The sequence below is a fragment of the Nicotiana tomentosiformis genome, chromosome 2 (assembly GCF_000390325.3).
Source record: "Nicotiana tomentosiformis chromosome 2, ASM39032v3, whole genome shotgun sequence".
Taxonomy (NCBI): domain Eukaryota; kingdom Viridiplantae; phylum Streptophyta; class Magnoliopsida; order Solanales; family Solanaceae; genus Nicotiana; species Nicotiana tomentosiformis.
The window spans coordinates 7479856-7498978 of NC_090813.1; the positions used below are offsets into that span (position 1 = coordinate 7479856).

Below are 19123 nucleotides of genomic sequence, written 5' to 3' on the forward strand. Positions count from 1 at the left end.
TTATAGTAGATGCTCATGACTGGTGACACCCCGATGTCGGGCTTTTCTTTTCCGCACTTGTGTTTTGATTTGAACTCCTTTACGAAGGTTTTTATGTTAAATAGCCTTGAATTTTTCTTTGAAATAAAAATATCGGTTTGTTATGGAAATGAGTCAGCTTTCCTAGTTCCACGATAGGCGCCATCACGACAGGGTTAGTTTGGGTTGTGACAAAGTATCCCGCCTAATCTCGAAGAAGTAGTGACGAGGGGTCGATTCCGACACTTACTAAGGGCTAACAATAAAATACTGGTATTATAATTAAGCGTGGATTGTGTAGAACATATGTAAACTCAATAACATGAAGCAAGTAAACAATTCTTTTGTTAATAGGAACTTTCCAAATTTATTTTTGTCATTTAATATTTTTGTATCTCAGGGCCAATTAAAGCAATATCAATTATTATCAATTCTAAAGATATATCATGCGCAAATCATGCTGAGGTCGTACGGACCGATCCAACATAAATATTTAAACTGTGCACTGCCGAGTGTCGAACGGCAACCATAGATGCATCTATCTGCTACCGAGACGTTCGGCCCGCTCCACAAAAGAGGAAACACATTAAATAACCAATTCAAGATTTATCAAGGGAAAAATATTCTAAGAAATTTCAAATTCTCATTTAACGGTCAAGTAAATGAAGTTTAACCTTTTTACAATTCCTTTATCGGGTTTCTAAATGTTTTAAATAATTAAATTAACAAGTAGGGCACAAACACCGTAAGTACAATATGATATGGGTCCTAGACTACTCGGACATAAGCATAATAGTACCTATGCACGGACTCTCGTCACCTCGTGCGTACGTAGCCCCCACAAGTAGAAACACATAATGATTTGGTTCACCTATGGAGTTAATTCCCTCTTGCAAGGTTAGAAAGGAGACTTACCTCGCTCCGAAATTCCATAACCGACTTCAAAGCCTTTCCAACAACTCAAATCAATGTCCATCACTCCAAAACTAGTCAATAAAGGTGCAAATCCATAAATATATACTCTAATACTCATAATAATTCAATTTACTACAATTTCCAACTCCGCTCAAAAAGTCGATAAAAACCACCCTCGGGCCCACGTGCCCGGATTGCAAAACTTTTTGATCATAAACTTTACCCATAACACCACGAACTCAAATATATAATTTATTTCAAATTCCATTTCCAATTTCGTGGTCAAAATCCAAAAATAATAATTTCTAGGTTTTTCTTCCAAATCCCAAATTTCTACTAATTTTTATTTTTAAATCCATATATAAACCATGTATTTAACTCACAATATGTGTAAATTACTTGCCTCATGAAGGATGACAAAATGGCACTTCAGAATCGCACCCAAGGCCAACTCCAACGAGAGAAAAGAGGTGAAATGAGCCAAAACTCAATTTGGCAAACTTATACATTCTGCCCAGGTGACTTTCGCACCTGCGAAGCCAAGGGACGCTTATGCGGAACCAAGACCGCTTCTGCGGAAAATACTGGAGGCCGTCCCTTCACACCTGCGGACAATGTCCCGCTCCTGCGACATCGCAGGTGCGCAAATGCGCCTTGCTCCTGCTCTCCACTCCGCTTCTGTGCTCCAAGAGGCCGCATCTGCGCCATCGCAGATGTGGAAGATGTCTCGCACCTACGGACCCTCCTGGCCGCTTTTGCGGCTCCGCGCCTGCGGCCAAAACCTCGCAGGTGCAGTTAAACCAGATACCAGCTGCCTTAGCATTTTCCTTAGTCCAAAAATCGATCTATTAAGCATCTGAAACTCACCCGAGGCTCCCGGGACCCTATCCAATCACACCAACCAGTCCAATAACATAACACGGACTTGTTCGGGGCTTCAAATCACATCAAACAACATCAAAATCATGAATTGCGCCCCAATTCAAGCTTAATAAACTTTAGAACTTCAAACTTCTATATTTGATGCCGAAACCTATCAAATCACGTCCGATTAACCTCAAATTTTGCACACAAGTCGCATTTGACATTACAGACCTACTCCAACTTGCGGAATTGGAATCCGATTTGAATATAAAAAATTTCACTCCCGGTCAAACTTCTTAAAATTATCCAAATTTCCAACTTTCGCCCAAATGACCCCAAAATGACCTACGGACCTCCAAATCCACTTCTGGACACGCTCCTAAGACCGGAATCATCATACGGAGCTATTCCCAGACTCAGAATCCCAATCGAATATCGATAACATTGAAATGCATTTCAACCCAAATTTATGAAATCCTTCCAAAATGCCAACTTTCCACAATAGGCGTTGAAACACTCATGGATCATCCAAAACCCGATCTGGACATGCGCCCAAGTCCAAAATTATCATACGAACCTGTAGGAACCTTCAAATCCTGATTCCGAGGTCGTTTACTCAAAATAACACCTTAGTAAATTCTTCCAACTTAAAGCTTCCGAAATGAGAATTTTGTTTCTAAATCAACTCTGGATTTCCCAAAATTATACACGTACAAGTCATAATACCTGAAGTGAAACTACTCAAGGCCTCAAACCGCAAAACAACGCGCTAGAGTTCAAAATGACCGGTCGGGTCATTACATATGGACTCGTGGTTGAATGGGTGTTCGTATTTTGTGACTTTTATCCGATTCCGGGACGTGGGCCCATATCGACCTTTTGGGGCAAATTTCTTTTTTTTTTGTTTTTTAAAGTCTTGATTTCATTAATTATATTAGTTTCTTATAGTTATATTTATGGTATGTAATTACTTTTGGCTAGATTTGGTCCATTCGGAGTCGGAAAGTCGAGGAAAAGGCATTCTTATTGACTGAGTGAACTTGGTTCGAGGTAAGTGGCTTGCCGAACTTTGTGGGTGTAAATTTTCCTTAGGATTTGGTACTATTGTGACACTTATGTGATATATGAGTGTCGTGTACGCGAGGTGATGAGTGCGTACACTGGCTAATTGTTGAAAAATCTGATTTTTACTGAATAGTAACCTCTTATATCTTAAATGAGTTATCCCGAGGAAGTGTAGTTATCATGTTTAGCCTAATACCGTATGTCTATTTGTCTTAAATGCTTATCTGTGCAACATGCTTAGTTGGATTCCTATTTTTCCTTGATTTGTACTTAGTCTTAAATTGCAGGATTTCTTTTCTGTTAGTTGTTATTTCCATCGATTTCGAGCTGTGTGTTTACTTTTGGGACTACGAGAAGGTACCTCGAGAGATCCCCGCTACATATTTACTTTTGTTAGTACGAGGCGGTACATCGGGAGATCCCCGCTACATATTTACTTTTGGGACTACGAGGCGGTACCTCGGGAAATCCCCATTGCATATTTACTTTTGGGACTACGAGGAGGTACCTCGGGATATCCTCGCTGCATATTTACTTTTGGAACTATGAGACGGTACCTCGGGAGATTCCCGTTGCATATTTACTTTTGGGACTACGATACAGTATCTCGGGAGCGCCCCATGTTGTTTATCCCTATGTGCTGTGTTGTTACCTTTCTGTGATTTCTTCTTTTTATATTTTCAGCCTTTCATTATAACTGCTATACCTTCTGCCTTAAATTATTATATTCCAGTAGGTCCTTGACCTGACCTCGTCACTACTCTACCCAGGTTAGGTTTAGCACTTACTAGGTACCGTTGTGGTGTACTCATGCTACTCTTCTGTACATATTTTGTGTGTAGACCTAGGCACCTCCTACCAGCCCCGCTATTAGTTGAGAGTGTTTGTTGCTGCTACAGAGACTTCAAGGTATATCTTCCAGCGTCCGCAGACCTCGGAGTACTCCTTTATCCTTTTATGCCGTTTCTCCTTTATTTTTCCTAGTTATTGAAGTATAGAGACAGTTAGAACAATTTCTTAGAGCTTGTGACTTGTAACTACCAGATCTTTGGGAGTTGTTTCTACTCGCAGATATTGGTTTTACTTGTACATGTCGAGTAACAGTTTTCCATCTTATATATATATATATATATATATATATATATATATATATATATATATATATATATATATATATATATATATATATATATATATATATATATATATATATATATTTGTTGTTGTTAATGTTTAGCCGTTATTTCTCTTATTATTTTAGTTATTCTGTAACTATTAGGCTTACCTAGTCTTAGAGGTTAGGTGCTGTCATGACATCTTACGGAGGAAGATTTTTTCACTTCACACTTATTGATCTTTAAGTGTATGAAACTATTGGTTGCAATTCTGACCTATTTGGCCTTAAGTTTGAAGTGCAAGTTTTTCACTACTAGAAATCCGGAAAAAACGACCAAACGATACCGACCAATGTTAGTCGGTCAATAAAAATGACCATAAAACCGTCCAAAATGAATGGAAATGGGTCGGTATATTGGTCAAACATTTGACCGCAGTGGTCAGACTTGCTTAGTCAAAGCACCTTTTTGATTGTTGGACCCATATTTTTAAATTTTAATAATTATATTATTATTTAAAATATTTTATAAAATTTATAGTTAAATTTACCGTCCAAAGTCGGTCGGTTATTGCAGGGAAAGATTTTACCGACCAACTTTGGTCGGTTGATGTAATTTCTGGAAAATAACCGACCAACTTCGGTCAGTTCATAGGTCAAACATGGTCAAACTTTTGTGTAACAATTCAGTTGGTCGTTTTGAGTGTATTAGCCCCGATCCCCTATTTACTGCTTTCTCCGTATCTATTTCTACTTATGTGACTTGCCGGGAGGTCTTGTTTTTGGTTTCGGAGTGTTTTGGGACACTTAGTCCCTAAAATGGAAGCTTAAGTCTTAGGAGTTTTAATCGTAGTTAGAATTGTGTGAAGACGACTCCGGAATGGAGTTTCCTCGGTTTCATTAGCTCCATTGGGTGATTTTGAACTTAGGAGCATGTCCAGACTGTGAATTTGAGGTTTGTAGCTAATTTAGGCTTGAAATAGCGAAAGTCGAAATTTTGGAAATTTTGACTGGGGGTTGACCTTTTGATATCGGGGTCGGATTCTGATTCCGGAAGTTTGGGTAGCTCCGTAATGTTGAAGATGACTTGTGTTCAAATTTTGAGGTCAATCGGACGTGGTTTGGTATGGTTCGACATCGTTTGTAGAATTTGGAAGTTTAGAAGTTCTTTAGGCATGAATCCAGGTGTAATATGTATTTTGATGTTGTTTTAGGAATTTGAAGCTTCGACTAAGTTCGCATTGGATTATATGACTAGTTGGTATGTTTGGTTGATGTCCCGGGGGCCTCGGGTTGATTTCGGGTGGTTAACAGACTTGATTTTGAGTTGATAAAGTAGCTGAAGTGTTGCTGCTACTGGTGTGACTGCACTTGTGGGGTGGGCACCGCAGGTGCAAGCCCGCAGAAGCGGCAAAAGATGAGTTGAGCAGAGGTCACATGTGCCAAGATTTTCCCGCATATGCGATGGCCGCAGAAGCGGGCAAGTGGGCGCAGGAGCGAGATCGAGCCGCAGGTGCGATGGGTTACCCTCACCTGCGATAGGCGCATATGCGGTCCTTTGATCGCAGAAGTGGAGGTAGAGGATAAATGACTTCCGTAGGAGTGGGAATGTTTCCTCAAAAGTGGCCCCGCAAGAGCGGATAAATGGCCGCAAGTGCGAAAAGTTTGGGCAGAAGGTTTAAAAGCAAGGGTTCGTGATTTTAGTCTTATTTCAACATTTTGGACACGGACTTGTGCGATTTTGGAGAATCCTTTTGAGGTGATTATTGAGGTAAGCTTCCTGTACTCGTTTTGGATCATAAAACTTATTTCCTCACTGATTTCCCCACCTAATTAGTGAGATTTTGAAGTGAAATTTGGGGGTTTAGGGCTTGAGAATTGGAGAGTGGATTTTGGGGATTTGGATGACCAAATGGTGTCGGATTTTGATAAATTTGGTATGGTTAGACTCATGAGTGAATGGAATTTCGGGTTTTGTGACTTTTGTCGGATTTCAATGCGTGGGCTCGAGGGCCGGGTTGAGTCGATTTCGGATTTTGGGCTATAATTTAGTAGTTTTCTTGTAGAATTGATCCCTTTAGCCTATACTAATTATCTCGTACTGCTTGTGGCTAGATTCGGGGCATTTGAAGACTGATTCGAGCGGCAAAGGCATTTCAGAGTAGGATTTTGCGCAGTTGAGGTAAGTAACGCTTTCAAACTTGGTTCTGAGGGTTCGAAACCCCGAACTATGTGCTTTACGATTGGTATTGAGGTGACGCGCATACCAAGTGATGGGCGTGTGAGCGTGCACCATGAGAATTGTGGCCTGGTTGATTCCATGGCACTGTATAGTGACTCTATTTTATTGATATCTGTGTTTTCATCTTATGATAAAGAAATTTAGCTGTCAATCATGTTATCATGTTTAGGCTTTATGTCGTTATTGTTGGGACCCTAGTGGTCGTTTCTTGCTGTCATCTCACTGATTTCTTTGATATTATGTACTCAGTCATGTTCATGTATTTCATATCATATCTCAGTCTCAGCTGTTAATTATTGATATATCATATCATTATTTCCGGTTAGTTTTCATGATATTGTGAGCCCGAGAGTGAGACTGGGGAGATTGATGATTGAGTGAGGCTAAGAGCCTAATTATGAGTGAAAGTTATGGGATCAGGCTGCACGCCGCATCGGTTATACTAATTTTTATGATAGCGCTTGGGTTGTAGGAGTCCCTCCGGAGTCTGTAACACACCCCTAGTGAGCGCGGTCGATATTATTGAGGGATGGATCTTCCCTGGATATGGATCTTCTCCGAAGTACTTGATGCCTGGAGATGGATCTTCTCCACAGGGTTGGGTTGGCCTTTCCTCGGTACTGGGTGACCTATGGTTAGTGTTGTATATGTTCTGGGATGGATCTTCCCTGGGCCGTGTGGGCCATATACAGTACCAAGTGGTTGAGATATTGAGAGTGTGAGCACTTGAGTATGTCAGCATGGTGCATCAATTACAGTATGAGCATTGGCATGTACAGATAACAGAGTTATATTCATTACACTGTTCGTATCTGCTTTACTTTATTGTTCGAGTTGCCTATGTGATTTGAGAGCATGCCTACGTTTCTGCACAGTTATTTCCATTTTATATGTAACACCTGAGTTCGTCACTACTTTTCAGTCCAAAGTTTAGACTTATTACTTACTGAGTTGGATGTACTCACGGTAGTGCATTCACCTTGTGTTCAGATCCAGGCGTTCCTGGTCACGACAGCGGCTGCTGATTGTGGCATCAGAGTTAGAGGACTATCGAGGTAGTTGCAAGGCATTCGCGGGCCTTGATTTCCCTTCCTTATTCTATATGCACTTTCCGTTTTATTCTCTAGATATTGTTGTGGACTGTATTCAGGTTTTAGACGCTCATGTACTTAGTGACACCCCTGTTTTGGGATGGATTGTACCGTATTTTGGTTAAATTCTATTTTAAAATGGCTTTTCTTTAATATAAATTGTTCCACTGTTATTTCTAAAAGAGTGTTTTACTATGTTAAAGTTGTTGAGTTGTGGCTTGCCTAGTTCCACGATAGGAGCCATCACGACGGTCGTTTTTGGGTCGTGACATTTTGAATCACATTAATATTTACTATCTATATAATATAAATGTAATCCGTTAACACTTTATTTTGTAATACAAATAATAAATACACTAACATATACTATAACAAGCTATATATAGTTAAAGTAGTACAACGAAGTGTGTGTGTGTGTATGTATATATATATATATATATATATATATAGGGTCGGGTTCTTTTGGGGATAGACTCGTGAAGAAGCAATAATTTAATTAGTATATATAATTAATCATCATCAAATATATCTATTTTTAAATTAATTCATCGACTTATAACTTACTTAGATGCATTGATGAATATTAAAAACAAAACGTTTCGACCTATATCGATGAATATTAAAAATAAAACGTCTCGACCTATATCGATGAATCTATGTCATGGATTATTAGTGATGAATGAATGAAATATAGAAGAATTAATACTAAACATCTTTGACATGTATATATGAATCACAAATTAAAGATTATGCTTATAGTTTATTAAAAGTAATTAGTTAATATAATTGTTTATAAAGATTATGCTTATACTTTATAATTATTTATAGTAAATATATATGTGAATAAAATAAATGCTTATAGTTATTTTTTATAGTTTATAATATTTTAAGAAATAAAAACACAAAAAAAAATATTTTTGTTTTTTTTTTAAATAACAAACCAAAGTTGGTCGGTTAATGGTCAAACACAGTCAACGCCCGGTCACTTAGTGTACCGACCAACTTTACCGACCAACGTTGGTCGGTGATTCTAATTCCAGATCCCAAATACGGGATTTCCCCCCTTATTTCTTTTACTCTCTTCTCAAAAATTTCTAACTAACCACTCTCTTCTCCCTCACACACACAACACCCTTTCCCCCCTCCTTCTCTATTTTTCTCACACAATTCCCATTCCCCACCCCATGTCGCCACTGCCTGTCGTCGCTTCCAGTTGCTACGACCTCCACTGCCGCCACTGCCGCTCCCCTTCCACCTCCTAAAAATTTCAGGTTTCGATTTGAACTTACATTGTTTGTATAATTTTAATATTTTATTATTTCGTTATGAATTAGTTAATTATTGTTAAAATTGATTGTTTAAATTTGAGTTTTATTGAAATCTAGGGTTTAGGTCATGTTAAAATTGAATTGAATTAAATTGATTATCTAGGGTGTAAATTCAATGTTTCAGTTTGTATTGACCTGAGTAGTTTTGTTAGGAATTGAAGTTTAACTTTGAATTGAATTGTTTTTTTAGAATTTGTTCTTGTGAATTGAACTTTTAGGGTATAAATTGAATTTTCAGGGGTAAGTGTTGAACTTTTCGGATAGAGCTTATGTTGTGTGAGGTTAATTAAATTGTTTAGTGTATTAATTGAATTGTTTAGGGTATGAGTTGAACTTTTAGGATATGAATTGAACTTTTACAACTAGAATATACAGGTTGGCCAAATAAGAAATTGATACTCTTTAGATGCAAGTGGTTTGACCCAAATCCAACAAGAGGTACAAGAGTACACCACCAATACAACATAATTGAGGTTAATCATAAGATGGAGTATAATCACTAGGATCCTTTCATAATTGCACATAATGTTAGGCAAGTGTATTATGCTCCTTATCCATTGTGGCGGAATAAGTCCGTTTGGTGGTTTGTAATCAAAACTAAGCCTGTAGGTAGGGTGAAAGTCGAGAATGTGTTAGATGTTGCATATTAAAATGATATTTTCAGTATTCACCAAATAGTGGACGATAAGTTAGAAAATAATTTGGAACATCCTAAACGCATATTGGAAGAAGTTCATATAAATTATGTAACAATTATAGAAAATAAGGACGAAGAATCAACTGATAAAATTCAAACAAGTGAGGACGAGGAATTCTCGAACGAGAAACAATATGTCGACGAGGATTAAAAAGTTGGTTTTTTAAAAGCACTCTCATTTTATAACTAGTTTTTTATATATTTCAATCTAAATATATATTATATTCTGCAGATGACAGGGAAGGGTCAAGGTAACAATTACCCTACTAGTTCTCTTGGTTGAGAAAATGCTAGGAATGAAAAGAGGAGGGTAGAATTTGGGGATAATAATACTCCATCTTTTCCACCCTCTTCAGAGATGCCTATGTCTTATCTTCCACCACATGGCTATGCTGAGCTGCCACAGCATCACGAGGCCTACACCTTCATCCAGACACCAGGTCTTCCATCACAGGGCCATAGGACTATACGTCCGACATACAGCCCAACTGCTTCACAGCCACGTGGATCGCAACCATCTGCATCACAGCCACGTGGATCGCAATCATCTATATCACAACTATGTGGATCGCATCCCTATATATCACAGCCACATGGATCGCATCCATCCATATCACAGTCACTCGAGTCACAACCATCAGTATCACAGCCACATGGATCGCATCTAGCTATGTCGCAGTCACATGGATCGCAGTTATCTTCATCATTGACTCCATCTATTTCAGGACTTCTCCTGTGAGACCGTAGGTCTGAGCCCCCTACACCGTCTACACATGCCTCTGATACACATGTTGATAATGATGATCCAGAGGTAGTGCATTATGATCGCTATGGCATGATCATCATAGACCTTGAGGGTGACGGGTAAAGAGTTATTTGTTATTTTTGCGTTTATTGTTTTATAATATTTTTACTAATATATTCATGTATTTTTATTGTTAAATTGCAAGTTCATGTCGGATAAGCATATTATGAAGATAATCACCAATGCAATCAAAAATATTTATGATGGCCCTTATGTGACTTGGACTAATTTTCCATACTCGCTGAAAGAGAAAATTTTCAATCAGTTCATGGTATAAATGTTCTTATAAGCAGTTTAATAATTTATATTTATGATGTTTCCATATAATATTTAACTTTTGAAATTCAAAGCAAGTGTGTATGGAAAGACTGCTATAGCGATGAAGTGGCTGCAAATTTTCATCATAAAGCCCACAAGAGATTGTCAGATCATTTCTTGGATGGTAGAAAGAAGAACAAGAGGCCTAACTGGTGTATGCAACATTTATGGGATGATTTGTTAAGGCAATGGCAGACCGAGGATTTCTTACAGAGGAGCAAAAAGGGAAAGAAAACTCGCTCATCCGAGAAGGGAGGCTCCTTGCACACTTGGGGTGCTATCAGCATTGGGACAATAAGAAAAAGATTGGTAATTGCTTAAAGTATTTTACTTTTCTAAGTATATCAATTCTATTTAGTAACTAAATTAATTTGTTTTCAAGAAAAGAAGTATGGGCGCCGAATGAGCCATGATGAGCAATTCAAGGAGACGCATATTTTAAAGAAGAAGAAAGAGGGGGATGGAGATAGGTGGGTCGAGGACCGGTCAGAGACTGCATATGTAAGCTTTTAATTTTCTTTAAGTGTTATAATTTACTTTTATAAGAATTTTTAAATACTAATTTAATTTAAAATAATATAGGGTCGCTACCAAAGTGACGTGGAGAAATTCATTCGTAGTCAGCCAACTGGTGAATCGGGCGAACCAATCCAACCTTCGGGCGAGGATACATAAAGAATATTGTTGGAGGTTGTTGGCGGTCTAAAAAGAGGGAAGGTATATGGGCTTCCTGCGAAAAACTTCCATCGCTATAAGTGTGGAATGTAAGGAATAGGGACTTCCTCACAGGGCAAGGAACTTAATAGGGAGAGCTTCTCGGCTATGCGGGAGACAGTGACAAAGCTTACATCCGAGCTAGAAGCGGCCAAGGAAAGAGAAAGGCTTAGAGATGCTCAATTCCTTGGTAGGCAGGCTCAGATCAGAACTCTCCTTTCTACTGGAGCTTTTTTGTTGCCCCGGTCTCGTGAGTCTGAAGCTCGACCTCCACATGATCGTTCCTTCCGTCCTCTCCGTGATGGTTCTTCCCATCCTCCACAAGACCATTCTTTATACCGTCATGTAGATGAAAGTTCATCAGATGGTGATGATGTTGTAGAAAACACCCCTTGACCAATACTTTGATATACTTTGAACTAGACTAATAGAACTAGTTTTGAATTAGATTGAACAATTTTGAACTTGTTGTAATTACTTAGTTTTTTCTTGGTTTTGGATTGTGATGTTTAATTGAACTTTAATTTTTTAGTTTTAAAGTATTAATTGGATGTTTGGTTGTTGTTGTTGTTGTTGGATGTTTGGTTTGATTTGTGGTGAATTAGGGGTTGTATGTGGTGAATTGGTGGTTATTAGATGTGAATTGGGGGTATTGATATGCTGTTTTTATTTGGCAGGTAGTGTAGCTACCAAAACATGCATTTTCTACCAAACATAATCCCAGAAAACCGATCAATCTTGGTCGGTAACTAATAAAAATAAATTAAATTATAAATTATCGACTAATGTTGGTCAGTTAATGTACATTGAATTTCCAGAAATTCAACATTACCGCCCAAAGTTGGTCGATAAGTTGTCTGCCCTGTCCAGTTTACCGACCAACGTTGGTCAGTATTTTTAAATTTGAATTATTTATTAAAAAAATATTTTTCATTTCGGTGGGTAAGCAAAATTAATAAATTTTAAACACCGACCAAGTTTGGTCAATAAAATTAAATTATTAAAATAACATTCCGACCAATGTTGGTCGACAAGTCAATTAAATTGTCAGATGGTCGTGTAAAGCATACCCACCAATGTTGGTCGGTAATTTCCGACAAACTTTGGTCGGTATGCTCTTCCGACCTTCAAAATACCGATCGCACGTTAATGGTCGCATTTTGGACGGTTATTGGCCATTACCGACCTACTTTGGTCAGTTTTTGTGGATGGTTTTTCCCGGATTTCTAATAGTGTTTGGCCTTAAGTACATAAAATCACTGGTTGCACTTCATACCTATTTGGCCTTAAGTGCATAAAATCATTGGTTGCACCTCAGACCTATTTGGCCTTAAGTACATTTGAAGTGTAATTTTTTTACTTCAGACCTCTCTTACCTTGAGTGCATGAAAATATTTATTGCACTTCAGACTTATTTGGCTTTAAGTGCATCTTAAGTATAATTTTTATACTTTAAACTTAATTGGCCTTAAGTGCATTGCACTTTACACTAATCTTTTTTGTAACTTCAGACCCGATAAATCTGAAGTTAATCGTAAAGCGGGTAGGTTTATAATTTTTTTGCAAAGTACGTTTAGGTTCTATGGTGACCCAAAAACTGTGTATAGATGCAAAAGCCCCAATTCCTACATATGACAAATCGGGTTAAAATGGTCTGGTATCAAATTCTTTTAATATCTAGTCATAGATGGCTATTATTGTTAAATCCAATTCATTGCAGAATTCGATTTGGAAAGCCCAAAAGAAAAAGGAAAAAAAAACCATCAACTCTCGTCCTACGTGTCTTGCCATAGGGATACAGGTTGTCAATTAGTTAAGGAAGCACATCATAAGGTCATTTGGAACAAGAATGGAGCTGTGGGTCATACAATTACAACTTAAAGGGCGAGCAATTCATGGAAATATGGGAAACAAGGACAAGGACATAAAACAACAAGTGTGACTAAATTTGCAAAATTATGTCAACCAATTGTGCAAAGATCGGACAGTTAAGATGGGCGTCAAATGACATGGAGTATAATGGCCAATTTTATATCTTATTTTCTCTTCATTAGATTACATTTTGTACTATCACTTCTGGATTTTACTCTCAACTGTGATAATAGGGATTATGTGTTTTTTGCAAAAATTTATTTCGTATACACTGTAAGACTTTTTGACATTGTGTCTTTTATTTTAGTTATATATAAAAACTAGCCTTAGGCACATTGCCCAGTGAATTTGCTAAAAAAAACATGTCTAGCCATAACATGTTAGAAATTTTAATTTTTGGATTGAAAGAACTATGTGGGCATTTGGACATAAGAATTGTAAAATTTCGGAAAAAAGTAAAATTATTTTTCAAAATAGTATTTGAAAATTAGAATTGTGTTTGGACATGAATACAATTTGGAGTTGTTTTTGAAATTTTGTGAGTGATTTGAAGTGAAAATTTTGAAAAATAATTTTGGAATTTTTTAAATTTTCAAAAAATTCCGAAATAACTTCAAATGAAATGTGAAATTTTTATGGCCAAACACTAATTAATTCTGAAAAAAGTACAAAAAAAAAAAAATCGAAAAAATAAAAATTTTCTTATGGACAAACGGCCCCTTAATTGTTCTATGAAATATAAAAAATCATGAAGTCTCAAATCGAACGATGAATAAGAGTCTCGAATCCAAAATAAAATTATTAGACGAAATATATCCATCAGTGGCTTGTTTGGCTAAGCCAATCGACTTATTTTGAAAAATATTTTTATTCAAAATTGCTTGTCAAAAAAGTGATTTGAGAGTAGTAGCTTGTATTTGGATAAATTGTTTTAGAAATACTTTCATTAGTAGTATGTATTTGGCCAATATTTTCAAAAAATAATTTTAATCGTCAAATTATGAAAAGGAAAAGGGCATGCAGCCCGAAATTATGAAAAAGGAAGTTACTACTACTAATTAATTTAGTAATGTTAAATTTTTCATATGGGTAATCTTGTTCACAAAATAAATCAAAAACACTTATTTTGGAGAAGCTATTTTCGCTTCTGCTTCAAAACTATAAACAATTTGTTGCTACTTAAAAATACTTATTTATTCGCCATAAACTTGGCCAAACGCTTTCATTCTCTAAAGTAAATGTTTTTTTTAAATTAATAAATAATTGCTTTTGGCCTTTAGAAAATTTGACCAAACAATATATCTATCTATGTTTAGCATATAATGAGAAAATAGCAAAAAAAAAGAAAAAGAAAAAAACCTTTTTGGTTTAGCTGATTATTCTTTCGTTGGTTCTCTTGCTTCTCCTGAATGATGAGAGCTGGCCTGCAAATTTATAAGAGGAGTCAAATATTCATATTATATAATACAGATAATTGAAAATATCAGATATATATGTGACCTTGTTTTGGCCTTTCAACACAAAATATTGTTGGCCAATGAGAGAAGATAATGAGAAATATCTTAATTATTTTCGATTTGTGTTGTCCAATGAAAGAAGCTGATAGAGAGTGAGCACTTATTAGGTAGGAGTATTTAATAATTGAGAAATTTTCTTTGTCGTTTTCTTTGTTTTGCTTTTTATTAGGTAGGAGTATTTAATATCCGCATTGGAACTCACAAAATTTGAATTCGCAAAAGAGTGTCGCATTGAAAGTATAACGCTCTCTAATCCTTTCCTAGTATCATATTACTTATAACATAATTACATATTATTATGGGGTGTTATCATTTTTAACTCACGTCAGAAATTATTTATATTTGGTAATCGAAAAAGTGTATAAAATTTGTATAATTTTTATATATAACATACCGAATGTATGTTATATATATATACACACACACACCATTACATACACAACGTGATCCTACAAATCGACTGTAGGAAGGATATGATATACGCAGTCTTATTCCTACCTTGTGTGAGATAGAGATGTTTCTGATAGAACCTTTGCTCAAGAAAAACGTTTTCATAAGAAATTTAAAAAAATATAAAAGAAAAAAAAACCTAAGATGAAAATACTAAAGAAAAGAAAAATATTAATAGCAGAAATAGTACAAGAAGTTACACTCATAGTATACAAAAAAAGTGGGGAAAAATTCATTTTGTTATCATCCGAGTAAAGGTTTATCACATGTTGAGTCCCACATCGACAATGAAGGGGTTAGGTGGTCTCGTTATATGGACTTGCAATCCTCACCTATTGAGCTAGTTTTTGAGGTTGAGTTAGACCCAAGATCCATTTATCATGGTATCAGAGCAAGACACATCCCGATTTTCCGATGTTGGGCCCCCATAATTGTCGACGCTCCAGATGTCTAGTCCTTTGTGTGAGAGGGGGTGTTGAGTCCCACGTCGACAATGAAGGGAATGGGTGGTCTCCTTATATGGAATTGAGCAATTTTCACCTCTTGAGCTAATTTTTGGGGTTGAGTTAGGTCCAAGATCCATTTATCATCACACAAAAATCACTATTCTAATTTTATCACTTAAAAATCATCCAACTAAAAATCCCTATTAGCTCAAAAATAAATAAAAGGAAAAATGGCCAAAAATACCCCTAAGTTATTGAAAATGACTCAAACATATCCTCTCTTAATTTTTGGGACCGAAAATATCACAACGTTGTTTTAAGGCTCAAGTATGACCATGAGATTTAACAGACCAGCCATGGTCAAATTTACACTTTAAATTTTCAGGAACACGTTATAAATGTGCAATGTGTATTAAACAGTAAACAAAATTAAAACCTTGTCCTTCTAATGCATTTTTTTTACTTTATTTATGTTGGTTGAAGCTTTTAATGACGTTATTTACTCATTTTTGTTCACTTGTGGTCCCTTGTCGATTGTCTTGTCAGAAATTTAGGGTTATTTAACTATTGGATTGGGGTATCTACAACCTTGTCCTTCTAAACTATAGGCTTTTAATGACCTTTTTGGTATGACTGTTTCTGCAAATTTATAAGAGGAATCAGATCAAATATTATACTATAGTAATACAGATAATCAAAAATATCTGATATGTGTTGGCCAATGAGAGAAGATAATGAGAAATCCGTTGGCTCCAAGTCAATGGTTACTTTCCTTGTTTGCGTCAATGGTCTCCGATGATAGAGAATGAGAAAAGGCAATGATATTTCCCTCAATTATTTTCGAGGCTTTGTCGTTTTCTTTGTTTTGCTTTTTTATTAGGTAGGAGTATTTAGTACTCCCTACATTTCAATTTATATGAACATATTTTATTTTTAGTCAATATAAAAAAAAATAATATCTTTTCTTATTTAGAAACAATTTACCTTTATACAATAACTTAAAGCCACACAAAATTTATGTGACTCATTTTAAACCACAAGTTCAAAAATCTTCTCTATTTTTTTAAATTTCGTGTCCAATCAAATAAGTTTAAGGAGGAGTATATGTGGTCCATATTTACTTTCTTTTTGGGCTTGCATGTGCTCCGAAGAATGCAAGAAAACGTGGACTTGATTTTTTATTATGGGGGTATTTGGCTCCGAGAACTTCAATTGGTCTATATTAAAAAACTAATACACATGTAGAAAAAGTGTTATGCAGACTTACTGTCATATATTAATATCTGTCAAGAAGAGGGTGAAAATTATTTTAGTCTTCCGACTGCCCTTGAAAATCAAACACATTCTCCACTATTGGTCAATTATCATTTTCATCCGCCTATCTATCTTTCGACGATTGACCGGCAACTTTAGAATTATTGACATATCATTAAAAGGGTTAATATGCAACTTCAGTTATATTCTCAATTAATAAATACCCTAATTAATCTTATACATCAATTTATCCTATTTTTGCGATTTAGAGCTCGGGGAGAGGTAATTTTCGGGAGATTTTCAAGAAAAATATTGGGATAAGAATTCCTAACTCAATTTTGTTAAATTACCCGAATCTATTATTGTTTTTATACTTAAATAAGTGAATTGAGTTGAAAGTGGTAGAAAATTTCTAGACCTTGAATTGAGGATTTGGAGGTCAGGTTGATGTCGAAATTTGGTAAAATTGGTATGGTTGGATTTCTCATTGAATGAGGGTTCAGATTTCGTAACTTTTGTAAATTTTGAGATGCGGGCCCCACGTTGACTTTTGAGTTGACTTTTCGGATTTTTATTGTGACATCAATTCGACCTCCAAATCCTCAATTGATTCCTATAACTTGTATTGAGTATATTGAAATTTGTTTTGGCTAGATTCGAGCTCTAATTCACAAAAATAGGGTAAATTAATGTATAAGATTAATTGGGGTATTTATTAATTGAGAATATAACTGAAATTATATATTAACCCTTTTAATGATCGGTCAACAATTTTAAAATTATCGGTCAATCGCCGGAGGATGAGGTAGAAAGATGAAAATGATAATTGCTCAATAGTGGAGGATGTGTTTGAGTTGGAGGATGATTTTCACCCGTCAAGAATATAAGGAAGAGCTAGGGTTTAGTGAGGTGAAACAATTATTAGTTACAGGGCCAAACTGACAGCTAAAAGGGCTATGCTTTAGGACAATTAGAAGTTCAATTATTTTGCATGATGTTATGTAATATCAATAGACATATAAACTGATTATCTTTTGTTATTTTTGTGATGAATCAATTATGCTAATGGTTTAACTGATTCTAAACAAAAATATATTTATAGTTTGAGATAGTTGAGAATAGTTGCACAACTATTTTGTAGTTTTACATTGCACAAAAATGTCTATTCCATACCAAAACAACTTGGTAAAAAACAAATGGATATAGTCCTCTTGTATTTTAAGATACATCCATTAACATACTAACTACTTCTTCCGTTTCAATTTACGTGAACTCATTTGATTGGGCTCACGGAATTTAAGAAAAGAAAAAAGACTTTTGAACTTGTGGTGTAAAATTAGTCATATATATTTTGTGTGACTATAAATCATTGCATAAAGGTAAATTATTTACAAATAAGAAAATTGATCATTCTTTTCGGTGCGGACTAAAAAAGAAATAGGTTCACATAAATTAAAACGCATGGAGTACTTAGCTTCAAATCTGCAGTATTATATAAAAATTATTACTTTAAATCTGCAGTTTTACATAGCTTTAAATCTGGATATTACATAGCTATTAATCACCATTACATCACGTTAGTAGCTACAAAACCAACAAATATACACCACGGAAATAGCAGAAAATCTTCATTCTCTACACTTTCTTCCCCAATATATACATTTTTACCACATTTCAGTCACCGTTTTCTTCAAATTATTTCTTTCATGGCGAACAACATCCAATGAAACTCTCAAATTATTGATCCCCAATGCCACATGGGGTGAAAATTCTTCGTCGCACCATTTCCAATAGCCACAAGACGCAACCTTATCAAAATAAAATTTCAGCTAAATCATCTGAAACATTAAAATACAAACTTACAAGTTTCTCGGCAAAAATATTACTTAATGCATAAATTAATAGAATTTTTGACCGTAAATTGGTTCGTAACCTATCCGCAATTACATCTACTCGATTGGGTTGTGTTTTGAGAGGAAACAAAATTCTTGGACATTCTATCTGAAAAGAATAAATTTTTATACAAAGATAACGAAAGATTGTAATAAATAAATTGGAAGAAAGAAGAAGAAGAAAATTTACACTATTAAATAAGGAAGAAGTAATTTGGTTTGGCGGGGGGGGGGGGGGGGGTTGTGTTTAATAGTATGAATTACAGCTCGTTTTAAGGTTGGTTATATGTATTATGGGTAGCGGGTTGGTTCGGTATCTTTTTAAAGATGAATTTTAATTTTGTTTACTGTTTAATACACGTGGCACACTTATAATGTGCCACGTGAAAATTTAAAGAGTAAATTTGACCATGACTGGTCTGTTGAATCTCATGGACAGACTTGAGCATAAAAATACGTAGAGGGTATTTCTGGTCCTAAAGATTAACAGAGGACGATTTTGAGACAGTTTCAATAGGTTA

General features: G+C 35.7%; 1 protein-coding gene and 1 long non-coding RNA gene across 2 annotated transcripts in view; both read right to left on the bottom strand.

The window, feature by feature from the left end:
- The window catches only part of LOC104105036 (UPF0481 protein At3g47200-like), a 61353-nt gene extending 46801 nt beyond the window's left edge, over positions 1–14552 (bottom strand). Inside the window, exons 1-2 of the mRNA XM_070194932.1 lie at positions 14544–14552; positions 14403–14467 (exon numbers count right to left, since the gene is read on the bottom strand). The gene's annotated coding sequence lies outside the window, so the exon portion shown is untranslated. The remainder of the gene's footprint in view (positions 1–14402; positions 14468–14543) is intronic.
- Positions 14553–18200: 3648 nt separating this feature from the next.
- Positions 18201–18799, bottom strand: LOC117273835 (uncharacterized). The gene is made up of 2 exons (XR_004503864.2): positions 18626–18799; positions 18201–18548 (listed from the first exon to the last, which is right to left on the bottom strand). It is a non-coding gene; the product is annotated as an uncharacterized lncRNA (long non-coding RNA).
- Positions 18800–19123: the final 324 nt, after the last annotated feature.